The 12459-nt window shown below is 38.0% G+C and overlaps 1 long non-coding RNA gene across 1 annotated transcript; it reads right to left on the reverse strand.

Moving 5' to 3' along the window:
* Positions 1-3344: 3344 nt before the first annotated feature.
* LOC109071682 lies at positions 3345-11263 on the reverse strand. The gene is made up of 4 exons (XR_006160041.1): positions 10880-11263; positions 6713-6852; positions 6389-6445; positions 3345-6131 (listed from the first exon to the last, which is right to left on the reverse strand). It is a non-coding gene; the product is annotated as an uncharacterized LOC109071682 (long non-coding RNA).
* Positions 11264-12459: the final 1196 nt, after the last annotated feature.

Raw genomic sequence — 12459 nt, forward strand, 5'->3', positions numbered from 1 at the left:
CTCTTCTTCCTTAGGACACTGAAGAAGAACCAGTTGTCTTAAGCCATCCTGGTGAACTTCTACCGGTGTGCGATCAAGAACATCCTGACCAGTTGTATCACAGTCCGGTATGGGAACTGCTCAGTTGCTGACCGCAAGGCACTGCAGAGGATGGTGAAAACCGCCCAACGCATCACTTCCTGCTATTGAGGACATCCAGAGAAAATGCTGTCTACATCGAGCTCGCAGCATTCTTAAAGACTCCTCTCACCCTGCCCATAGAATGTTTAACCTCCTGCCCTCCGGGAGATGCTTCAGGAGCCTCTGGACAAGGACCAGCAGACTCAGGAACAGCTTTTTCCCTACAGCTGTCTCATTACTGAATTCTGCCCACTGAACCCATGTGCAATGACAATAAAGCTGAATCTAATCTAATCTAATTTAGCCTACAGTTTAATGTATCTCAGAAGGGACATGGATGCATTTCACCTGCAGTTACAGATGCATAAATAGGCCTAAAGTTTTGTTTTTAACCTAAAACATGAATAGTGATATTTTAAATAATTTAAAACATGAAAAAAATTGTCAATGTGAAATTAAAACCGCCAGTAAGTGGCAACAAGTGACCGAGTGAGTCATTGAGCTTCAACAGATTAGTTCAAATGGCTGATTCATTCAGGAACAAAGCATTTGACTGTAGCTGTGTTCCAAAGTTAAGTACCCACACTTCGAAGGTCACAGACCGTGCGAATCAACATCTCTGTGTTTTGGCCTGGATTCGGCGGGTCGTATATCATTTTTCGAGGTTTTTGTTTCCTGTGCGCGTTTTTATCCATCTTTCGCGAAGAATGGAGCTGCGTTGGAGTGTTTAATAGTTTTTTGGGTGCTGTCATATCGCTACACCATACAGTTTGCAGAAAGAGAAAGCTGAAAAGGTTTTGAGGTTAATGTGTTAAAAATAAATCAAGCATAAAGCTTGAGATATTATTTAAACCTGGTGAAATGTAAATAACACAGCGCAAGAAACTATATTATTTATTTATTTAATCAATCCATCTGAACCACAGAACGGGACTCTCAAACCCTTGACATCCAGGTATCCGGGAGATAAGTCAGTAAATTCTAGTCAAATCACAGGCTTCGCTTATCCAGTGCGAATGCACCACACGAAATTCAGATGTGTGAGGGTAATTTCAAAATCACACAAGGTCCCTAGATAATACTAATCCCGTGCGAATAGGGCTTAAGGCAATCTAATAATAAGCATGGCTCATTTCCAATTTTGTGACCTTCTGTCCACCTGACAAAGTTGCAAACAAATCCTCTAGCCGAGAAATGGGGTACTGTTCTAGCTTTGCAACTCTGTTTACCGTTAGCTTGTAGTCCCCACATAGACATATAGTGTTATCAGACTTTAAAACAGGTACTACAGGTGCAGCCCATTCAGAGTGTTTAACAGGTTCTATGATATGTTCTCTTAACAGGCGTTCTATTTCAACTTCAACTTTTGCCTTCATTGCATAAGGGACTGGCCGGGCTTTGAAAAACCTTGGGACTGCTTGGGACAGCTACATAAATCTTTGCTGGTGGACCCTTCAGTTCCCCCAACTCCTCTTTAAACAGTTCTTCATGTCGGCTAAGGGCTTCAGGCAAAGTAAAATTTTTCACCCCTTGCATTCTATGTAGGGCCTCCCATCCCATGCCCAAATACTTAATCCATCCTTTGCCCAATAAATTGGGTCCTGCTCCAGGTACTACCACTACCGGTAACTCCTTCATCGTTCCTTTATATCGGACTTCTACTTATGCAGAACCCAACATGGTTAGAGCTTGGCCAGTATAGGTCTTTAAATTCAAAGAACAGGCCTTTAATTCAGGAATTGTATCCGTTTCCCACAATTTGGCAAAGGGGGACCTATTTATTATTGTTACCCCACATCCTGTATCCACTTCAAACTGTGCATTTGTCCCAATTAACACCCTATGTGATGGTCAGTGGAGCTACTTTTGGAATTTCTGTTTCTTGCAAACTGTACACTGTAGAAATACCTTCTTCATCAAATGCAGATGCACTTTTTTTTTTTTTTTAATCGCTGCTCACATAATGCATTCTTTGTCCTCCTCTCTTACATCTTCCTCCCCCTTGGAAGTTAGATTCCCCAAGGGAAGTTTTTGATCTACATACCTTCATTATGTGTCCTTGTTTTCCAATTTATGACATTTCTCAGAAGGAAATTTACATTTGTTAGCCAAATGTTGCAAACTTCCGCATCTATAACATGCTTTACTTTGACCATAATCTTGCTTCACTGACGTTCTATGCATTCTCATTGAAATGGATTTTTCTGGGCATTGAGCTTGCAAATCTCTCACACCTTTATTGGCTGTTTTCATTGCTTGGGCTATTTTCAATGCCTTCTCAAATGTTAAATCCGTTTCAGCCAATAGTCTACATTGAATACAATCATCAATTATGCCACATACCAGTCTATCCCGAAGCATTTCTGTCAGTTTTTCACCATAACTACAATCATGAGCCAATTTCCTCAATACTACTACATAATCAAGCACAGTTTCCCCCTCTTCTCTTGATCATAAATTGAATTTAAATCATACAATTTCACTGGGCTTTGAGTTGAAATGCTCTTTAAGTACATCCACTAATTCATCAAACATCTTTGAGCCTGGTTTAACTGGGCTTAATACATTTCTCAGTAGACTGTATGTTTGACTTCCCACAGAGCTCAACAATATAGCTTTTTGCTTGGCTGCTTCTGTAGTTTTATTTGCCTTGAAGAAATGCTGCAATATTTCACAATATTCTTCCCAAGACTGAGACTGACTATCAAATGGTGTAAATGTTCCTACCAGATTGGCCATCTTCTTTTCCAAAGCTCCAACTCATTGAGATCCAGTTTTTTTCACCTTCCAAAAAACTCCTTTGCTTATCTTCATCGCCAAAATGTAATAACTTGAGGAGGCATGAGATCTGTTCAAGATTGCGTTTACTCAGCAGAATGCATCAAACAGCAGTACACTCAATCACATCACAGGTGGAGTCAATTTGCACACACACTGTTTTTCTCTGCTGCTTTTTAAGCAAATACCAACAGCATTAGCCTGCCCTCTACTGCTCATCACAACAACTGACACTTCATTGTCACTCTACAACAGTGGTTCTCAACCACATTCCTGGAGGACCCCTCATAACACAACATTCATCACTCCTCCTTCTTACAAAACACACATTTCAAGTCTGTGAATCTCTACTAATGAGCAGGTGACCTGAATCAGGTGTGTTTGATTAAAGAGACATGCAAAATGTGCAGTGATGGGGGTCCTCCAGGAATGTGATTGAGAACCACTGCTCTACAACATGCGTACAGGTTGGCAGGTCTGAAATACCAATAGGCAAAACTCTGATGCTTTTTGAGTAACAGCCACTAGGTGGCGATTCAGTAGCACGGCTGCCATTTTAGGGTGAAAATTCCAACTGGACAACACCACAGATACACAGAAATAGACAGAATAACAACGAAAGAGAAGTCAAAGTGTAATAAAAGAACGCAATGTTGGGCAATCCACTGCAAAAACTATCAGTGTGACAGTACAAATCTTGGCTCTCTTTGTTTTTCCAAAGACCCTGACAGGTAACTATTCACAAAAGTGTAAAAATATTGTTTGTTATGAAGTGGGATGTAGCGCTGTCTTATGCACCTGCTAACTTTTTTTTTTTTTAACTGTTTCTAGTCTAGTAGTAAACTTAAATCCTTATAGGAACTGCAGGTCCTAGCCATAGAAACCATAATAATGATTTATATGGATATGACACTAAGTAACAAACTTATGCAACTTTACACATTTACAATTACCTACTATATTATTATTTACTATTACTCCACTAATCCAATGGAACCAGAGCCAATCTACCCTATACACTCACTACGCAAGCTGCATAGGACCCCGGTAAATTATGCAAGGCCCCTCCTTCCCCTAGTGTCAAATCAGCGCAGCACTTTCAATCTGCTCCAGAGACAAGGAAAAATAGGAAAGAAAGTGAGCAAAATAAGGGTAAAATATGGATTTTATAAAGCTGAAGTTGAAATGGTGGCTGGTGCATTATGATTTATCGATTAAATTCGGCATTTCATGAGAGCTTTGAAGACGTGTAACTGGGTTAACAAAGGGGTGCAACGAAGGTACTGGGTTGATCTCCTAAATGAAAAATCGATGAAACCGACAGCATATTGAAGAGGAAAAACAGAATTTATCGGTGGCATATTAAGCAAGAAAGTGGTAATGTTGCGGAGATGCTTTTAGAGCAAATTCATGTGCAGTAATTAATACAAATCTCTACTTCAAATACACACCCAACCTCATTGAAAAATACTGATTATGTGTTTAGAATACCAGCGTATCTTTCTCTTATGTCCACAAGTTCATAAGAGGTAGAGTGGTCTGAAATCTACATGCAAAATAGAACCACATGCATCATTCTCTCGCTCACGGTATTTACCTTGTTTTCCCTCCCTACCAAAGCTAAAGAGTTTTAATACGCAGATTGCATTAATATGGTAATGTATTAATCATATTTAATTAGGATCCTGTTTACAAACGATGGGAGATCACTGTCTGCTTTCTGAGACCTGAACACAAAAAGAAAACATATTCCGGGTCACTTTCAGGCAAATAGTCTACTAAAATAGTGAGTTTAAAATAGTTCAAATGTCTCTGGAAGACTGTTAATGAAAAATATAAGGGAAATCAAGACTTGCCACACATTGACCTTACATGACTATCCAGCTAATAAAAATGAGTTGTCAGAACATTTTACTAACATTTCCTTTAAGTTATGAAAACGTTATTCCGGAATGTTTTGTACACGTTGAAAATGGCAAGGTTTTTTTTATGTATTAAGAACATTTTTCGTTGGGTTTCTGCGAACGTTACAGGAACATTCCATCCTACCATTTTGAAAACATTACGAAAACTTCATTACTGTTCTTTAAATGTTTAAAATTTGCATTTTTTGAATGTATTAGGAAAAAAATTTTCTCGGTTTATGTGAACATTATAGAAACATTTCATTCTATCATCTTGAAAACGTTATGAAAATGCTATTAGTGAATGTTCGTTAAATGTTTGAAATTTGAATTTTTTGAATGTTAGGACAGTTTTTTCTTGGTTTATGTGAATGTTATAGAAACATTCCGTCCTATCATCTTAAAAACCGACACTGCTGCATCCGAGCCGGAATCAGCCCAACACTGAAGTGTACAGTGCCCCGGATGTGGCCCGGATTCATTTTTAATATCTTCTTTACTGTTCACTAATCTTTCATTTAAAATGAATATGCTGCCAAAATGTTTACTTACCGCTAACCCCAACTCATCTCATTATGATAAATGCATTTTAAAAGTAAAGAACTCATGCAATTGCAGTAAAAAAAATGAAAAAAGTTATACATAAAGTATATATGTATATAAAAAACACAACATTTAGCGAAATTACCCTTGCATTTATTTATACTTGCGTATAAATAATTTACCATGTATAAACAATAAACACTCAGGTGACACTTTACAATTTACAATAAGGTTTCATTTGTAACATTAGTTACCTACCTATCATGAACTAACATGACAAATACTAAACATTAACCTTAGTTAAATGTAGTTAATATATTAACCTAGTTAATTTCAACATTCACTAATACATTGTTAAGAACAAAAGTTGTGCCTGTTGACATTATTTTATGGACCAGATCTAACATGAACTAACAAAGTTGTTTTTTAACCATATCAAAGATTAATGCAAATTGTAACAAATTATTGCTCATTGTTATTTAATGTTAATTTCAACATTTACTAACGTTAACTAATGAAACTTTATTGTAAAGAGACACCAAAACTTAGTGTTTTACACATTAGTAAATGGCAAAGTTTTAAAATTAAAAACATTTTGTACTTTTATTTATTAATCTGATCATTTACAACTATTACCATGGATCATTTTTGAGTGAAACAATGAGTACTTTTCCTTAGTTGTTGCCAATTTTCAAATCGCTGAGGATTTATGGTTGTTGTGGTGTAACATGTCTTTCCACTTCTTAATCAGGTGACATCTTTGTTTGAAAGTTTTTATTTCTGCACCTGTAAAGAGCAAATAATATACAAGTATCTATTAGTAAAGGTCTAACGTAATGCATCATTGTGAACTACATTAAATTTATGTTGTAGCAATGTACCTGTTATTTGACAGACTATTTACAGCACTAACTGCAGTGACAGCACAATAAATGGCTGTGCCCAGCATGATTAATATTTAGTGTGTAGCATGCTAATTAAAGAGAGTTTACCCAAAAAATGAAAAAAATCATTTAGTCTCATATCCTTCATACGGTCCATACCTGACAAACTTGTTGGGTTTGATTACCAGCATTCTTCAAAGTATGTTCTTTTGAGTTCTGCAGAAAAACAAAAGTCAGAAGTTTGGTAAAGTGTAAATGACAGAATTCTGGTTAACTATATATTGAAGTAACTAAATAATAACTTTTCAACACTCATCTCTATGCAGAAAAATAACAGTGAACCCTGCAATAAAATGCTTGAAAAATACACATTCAGAAGATCCAAAGCTTGCTGTTGATCAGGTCTCTTCAGTTAATATTCCCCGCAGTTACTGCAGAAAATAAAGGTGAAATTGTCAATGCAAACATTTAACTTGAACTTACTTTCTCATTGCCCCTAATGCTCCTTGCTAGTTCAGTCAGAAATATGATAAAGATGATTTCTCTGTCTTGGACTTCAAACACTGCTCGGTGTTCACAATTGTCTGAGTAACATCTGCCATTCCTTCAGCTTCTATTGGTTACTACAAAACATAGAAATATTAAAAGACATGTGTAGCATGTTAAGAGAAATAATCAGTTACTCCTGTGTGTCTCTACATCCAAAATGAAGAAGCAATTAAAGTAACTAGCCCAATCGCGTTTCCAGGAGGTTCCCCGATAAAAATTGCATCCCGGGGTTAAAATATACGTTTTTGTCAGGGTTGCCCTGGTAATATTCACATTTTAGGGGCTAAATATCACGTTATTGGTATAGAGATTGCTAATGTGTCGTCATCATGACGTATTCCCAGTGGTGAACGCAAAGCATTTTGGGAAACAGCGGCACAAACATAACGCGCCAGACTTCTATGCATGGAGGGAAGAACGCTGTTATAAACTGGAATAGTCGTTCTCACGATAGAAGTGGCGTAAAGCTTAAGAACGGAATATCCTTTTATCGTTTTCCAGCGACAAAAAACAATAGTACAATCCATGTTTCAGAGGTGACAAAAAGTTGACGAATGGCATGGATAACGTTAGCAGCAGTAAGGAGCCCAAGATTACCTTCGATAACACTCCACACGATGGTGTGTTCAAAACATTTTCACAAAGGTAAGTTACAATTACTCTCTGTAAATGTTATGTTGTGGGCAAATAACCAGTGTGTTTTTTTGACTCAACCAGACCATTAGATTTGACGTTAGGCCAATGTTAACTGTTAATTAACGTGAGCATGAAATGGCTAGAAGATGAGCTTAAGTTACCAACGTACTAAAGCGTAACGTTAATCAGTTTTAAATGTTTTACATCTAGGCTACATAGCAATTTATTTGGTGACTGTGTTTGCAGGCAAACCTGCCTATGAAATGTTGGAGTGTGATCCTGACTGGACCCCTTCTCTGTACCTCGGCCATACTGAGGTCAAAGCTACGAACACAGACCGGTTCAAGCCCTTTTGGAGAATTCCAGGTCCTTCTCAAAAAATTAGCATATTGTGAAAAAGTTAATTATTTTCCATAATGTAATGATAAAAATTTAACTTTCATATATTTTAGATTTATTGCACACCAACTGAAATATTTCAGGTCTTTTATTGTTTTTAATACTGATGATTTTTGGCATACAGCTCATGAAAACCCAAAATTCCTATCTCAAAAAATTTGCATATTTCATCCGACCAATAAAAAGAAAAGTGTTTTTTAAATACAAAAAAAGTCAACCTTCAAATAATTATGTTCAGTTATGCACTCAATACTTGGTCGGGAATCCCAGAAATGACTGCTTCAATGCGGCGTGGCATGGAGGCAATCAGCCTGTGGCACTGCTGAGGTGTTATGGAGGCCCAGGATGCTTCGATAGCGGCCTTAAGCTCATCCAGAGTGTTGGGTCTTGCGTCTCTCAACTTTCCCCTTCACAATATCCCACAGATTCTCTATGGGGTTCAGGTCAGGAGAGTTGGCAGGCCAATTGAGCACAGTAATACCATGGTCAGTAAACCATTTACCAGTGTGTTGGCACTGTGAGCAGGTGCCAGGGTCGTGCTGAAAAAACGAAATCTTCATCTCCATAAAGCTTTTCAGCAGATGGAAGCATGAAGTGCTCCAAAATCTCCTGATAGCTAGCTGCATTGACCCTGCCCTTGATAAAACACAGTGGACCAACACCAGCAGCTGACATGGCACCCCAGACCATCACTGACTGTGGGTACTTGACACTGGACTTCAGGGAATTTTGGCATTTCCTTCTCCCCAGTCTTCCTCCAGACTCTGGCACCTTGATTTCCGAATGACATGCAAAATTTGCTTTCATCCGAAAAAAGTACTTTGGACCACTGAGCAAACAGTCCAGTGCTGCTTCTCTGTAGCCCATTTCCTGCACACGCCTGTGCACGGTGGCTCTGGATGTTTCTACTCCAGACTCAGTCCACTGCTTTCCGCAGGTCCCCCAAGGTCTGGAATCGGTCCCTCTCTCCACAATCTTCCTCAGGGTCCGGTCACCTCTTCTCGTTGTGCAGCGTTTTTTTTTTGCCACACTTTTTCCTTCCCACAGACTTCCCACTGAGGTGCCTTGATACAGCACTCTGGGAACAGCCTATTCGTTCAGAAATTTCTTTCTGTGTCTTACCCGTCTCGCTTGAGGGTGTCAATGATGTCCTTCTGGACAGCAGTCAGGTCGGCAGTCTTACCCATGATTGCGGTTTTGAGTAATGAACCAGGCTGGGAGTTCTTAAAAGCCTCAGGAATCTTTTGCAGGTGTTTAGAGTTAATTAGTTGATTCAGATGATTAGGTTAATAGCTTGTTTAGAGAACCTTTTCATGATATGCTAATTTTTTGATAGGAATTTTGGGTTTTCATGAGCTGTATGCCAAAATCATCAGTATTAAAACAATAAAAGACCTGAAATATTTCAGTTGGTGTGCAATGAATCTAAAATATATGAAAGTTCAATTTTCATCATTACATTATGGAAAATAATGAACTTTTTCACAATATGCTAATTTTTTGAGAAGGACCTGTATATACCATGCTCACATCTAATATGTAAATGTTTATTGTTTTCCAAAAGATTTTGTAATGTCTCTTCTCACATGTAATGATTTTTAGCCATGTCTGTAAATAAAATACACAAAAACTGAATGAAATTCTGCCTCCTTTATCTGTATTAAGGAATAATTGTGCAAAATCAGTGTTCTTTGGTTGCAAACACAAGTACATAACTTAAATAGTAGTAACAATCCAACTTAATTTCAGTTTCTTTACATATTTAACATGTAAATACATTTAAATGAATACATTTACATTATAAAAAGTCCATAGAAAACTTTGTGTGTGTATGCACTAACACTTAGTATCATGTAGTTGTAAATATATGGGTGCTGGAAGTTGGGCAACAGTTTGACGTCCCTTGACCAGTCGCTCTGCTCGTAAGGATCCAGTCCTTTGATTCCCTTTTTTTTTTCTCGTCATATCTCGTCTTTGCATTAGGATTTAGTTTTAGGCGGTATGGTCCGACAATGTCTTCTTTAGTCCGCTGCATTTTGTACGATTATATTCTGTTTTTCACGCTAATTTTTCATTATTTTCATGCCAGAACACTAGCCTGCTATGCCAGCCAAGGTAAACTGGCCAAACATACCCATAATTCTTTGCGTTCTGATGACATTGCCGCCCAGTTGGTCACATGTCTTAGCAATCTCTATTGGGGTCGCTTCAAACCCACGGACATGAAAAACAGCCGCAGACTTGGTAACACTGGTTCAGGTGGAGCGGCATTTAGTCCACCGACAAGCTACACAAAATCACTTTCAAAATCGAGAAAGAATCGCCTGCGATTTTAAAATCGATTTTGTGTAGATTGTCAGTGAATTACGGCTCTGTGTAGTAAATGCCAACCAGTGTTGCCAAGTCTGCGGTTGTTTTTGTCATGTTCGCGGGTTGAAGCGACCCCAATACCAATAATGTGATATTTAGCACCTAAAATGTGAATATTACCAGGGCAACCCCTGACAAAAAACTTATATTTTAACCCTGGGATGCAATTTTTATCGGGAACCTCCTGGAAACGCGATTGGGTTAGTTTTGGACTAGTTTTTGAGAAGCAACTGGGCAGGATTTGTTGTGAAAACCTGGCAACCCTGATCTGAACGCACGTGCTGGAGATATACTACTAATTACAGGAGCGTCTTTACTGAAGAGATGCGCATGAAAATCGTATTCGATTTTTTGCACAGCCCTACTGTGATGTTGTGTTTTTATGTTGTAGTCACGTGTGTTTTGGCAGAGATAAGCATGTCTACATGTATAGTCTGCTTATATTTAGCATCTGTAAAAGCAGGACAGAGCTATTGCGGATGACCTCAGACAAACTGATGCATATATGACTGCAGTACATTCTCATGATAAAAATAGCTGAAACTAGCTAATGCATCTAGTTGAGGTTATTTGAAAACAACGACCCACTTAAACAAATCTTCACTCTTAAGAAATATGGGTAAAAAAAAACAACGTTTCCTTATTGCAACTGCATTTACAAAAACAAGAAAGTGGAAGATAAAAATACAAACAAACCTTTCTCTTTGTATATGCTGGACCACTATTATCATACCTCATCTTCCTCGTCTGTTGGTGGGTTGGGTTGCTCGTTTTCTGCAGAGTAAAAACTCTAGACCCACACAATAATTCGATCAAAAATGAAAAATATTTCGTTTACTTATTTTTTAACTTAGGTTTCGCACAAAGCCACGTTCGCTGCAGTCTCACGTGAGGTGAAGTTTTGCGAGTTCATTTGAGCTTTTTTTGAGTAAAATAATAAAAAGAAATTATCAACGATGGTTACCAGAAGTGTTTTATCGAAATGAGTCCACACATCCATATCTCTTGGTAAATAATCCATTGTTTTGTTTACATCCAAACTGCACAAATGGCAGACAGCACTCGCGAGCACAGGTACAAGACTCCGCCCACGCTGCGCGAGTGAAGGTGTATCACCTGAGAGCGCAATAAAGCAAGTTCAAAATACATACAAACAAGCGTATATAAGAATGACCTGCTGCGTTACATAAATATAGATTTGCTATCGTTATAAATATCAGAAAGTGTTCTGTCCTATAAAGCACTTTTTTTTTTTTTTACATTTTATTGCAGATAATTTGTTTTGGACAAATTCACGACAGTAGACGCGTATTAACATTATAAGATACTGTAAAGATCTTAAGTAAAGTTTAAAACAGTTTAATGTTAATTATTGCTATTTTAATGTAACCATCTACTGAACCGAGCCGAGTCATTGCCAGAAGTGGCCCGGACTCTACAGCCAGACTTGGGCCGGTGAACAGGAATCGGGCCAGCGCTTTACAGGCGCATCACAAACACATGCGCGAGAGCGAACTGTTGGCCACACTCGGCACGGATAATACTCGCTGATGCCGAGTCTGAGCCGAGGGCCAGCCGAGCTCGGGCCGATAACTACTACATGCTATCTGGGACTGGTCACACTCGTAATTTCTGTTCCCATCACTTCTAAAATGAAGGCGTTTCAAGAATGTATTTGTTAAACATTATGAGAACATCAGTCATGTAAAAATAACACCATAAAGATGTTACAAGAACATTCTTATGAGAACGTTTTCGCTCAACATTATGAGAACATCAGTCAAGTAAAAATAACACCATAAAGACGTTACAAGAACGTTGTTATGAGAATGTTTTTGCTCAACGTTACGACAATGTATTTTAACTATGAAAACATTATAAGACTGTTCCAGAAACATTATCTCAGGAACGTTTTTTTTCTAACATTTACATAACTTTTACATAATGTTAGTGAAAGTTTTGGGAACGTTCCCTGCTGGGTACATGCCCCAGAGTTGGGCATATTATAGAGTAAGTTAAAATGGAAACTGCCACAGCTCATTTAAGGATTTTGTACTGTTTAAGTTGTAAAACAAATAATGTTTTTAAAATAATAAATCAAATAAACCATTCCACCATCTGTCTGAATACTGTATTCTGATTGGCTTGCAGGAATGCAGTAAAACCGTTTAATTCACAGGTAGTTCCAAGTCAGTTTAATCACCATTCCATATTAATGCACTGCTTTAATTGATGCACACAAAACCACACACACATTGGTTTGTGATTGTAGCTCC

This window comes from Cyprinus carpio, chromosome A1 (assembly GCF_018340385.1).
Source record: "Cyprinus carpio isolate SPL01 chromosome A1, ASM1834038v1, whole genome shotgun sequence".
NCBI classification, from domain to species: Eukaryota; Metazoa; Chordata; class Actinopteri; order Cypriniformes; family Cyprinidae; genus Cyprinus; species Cyprinus carpio.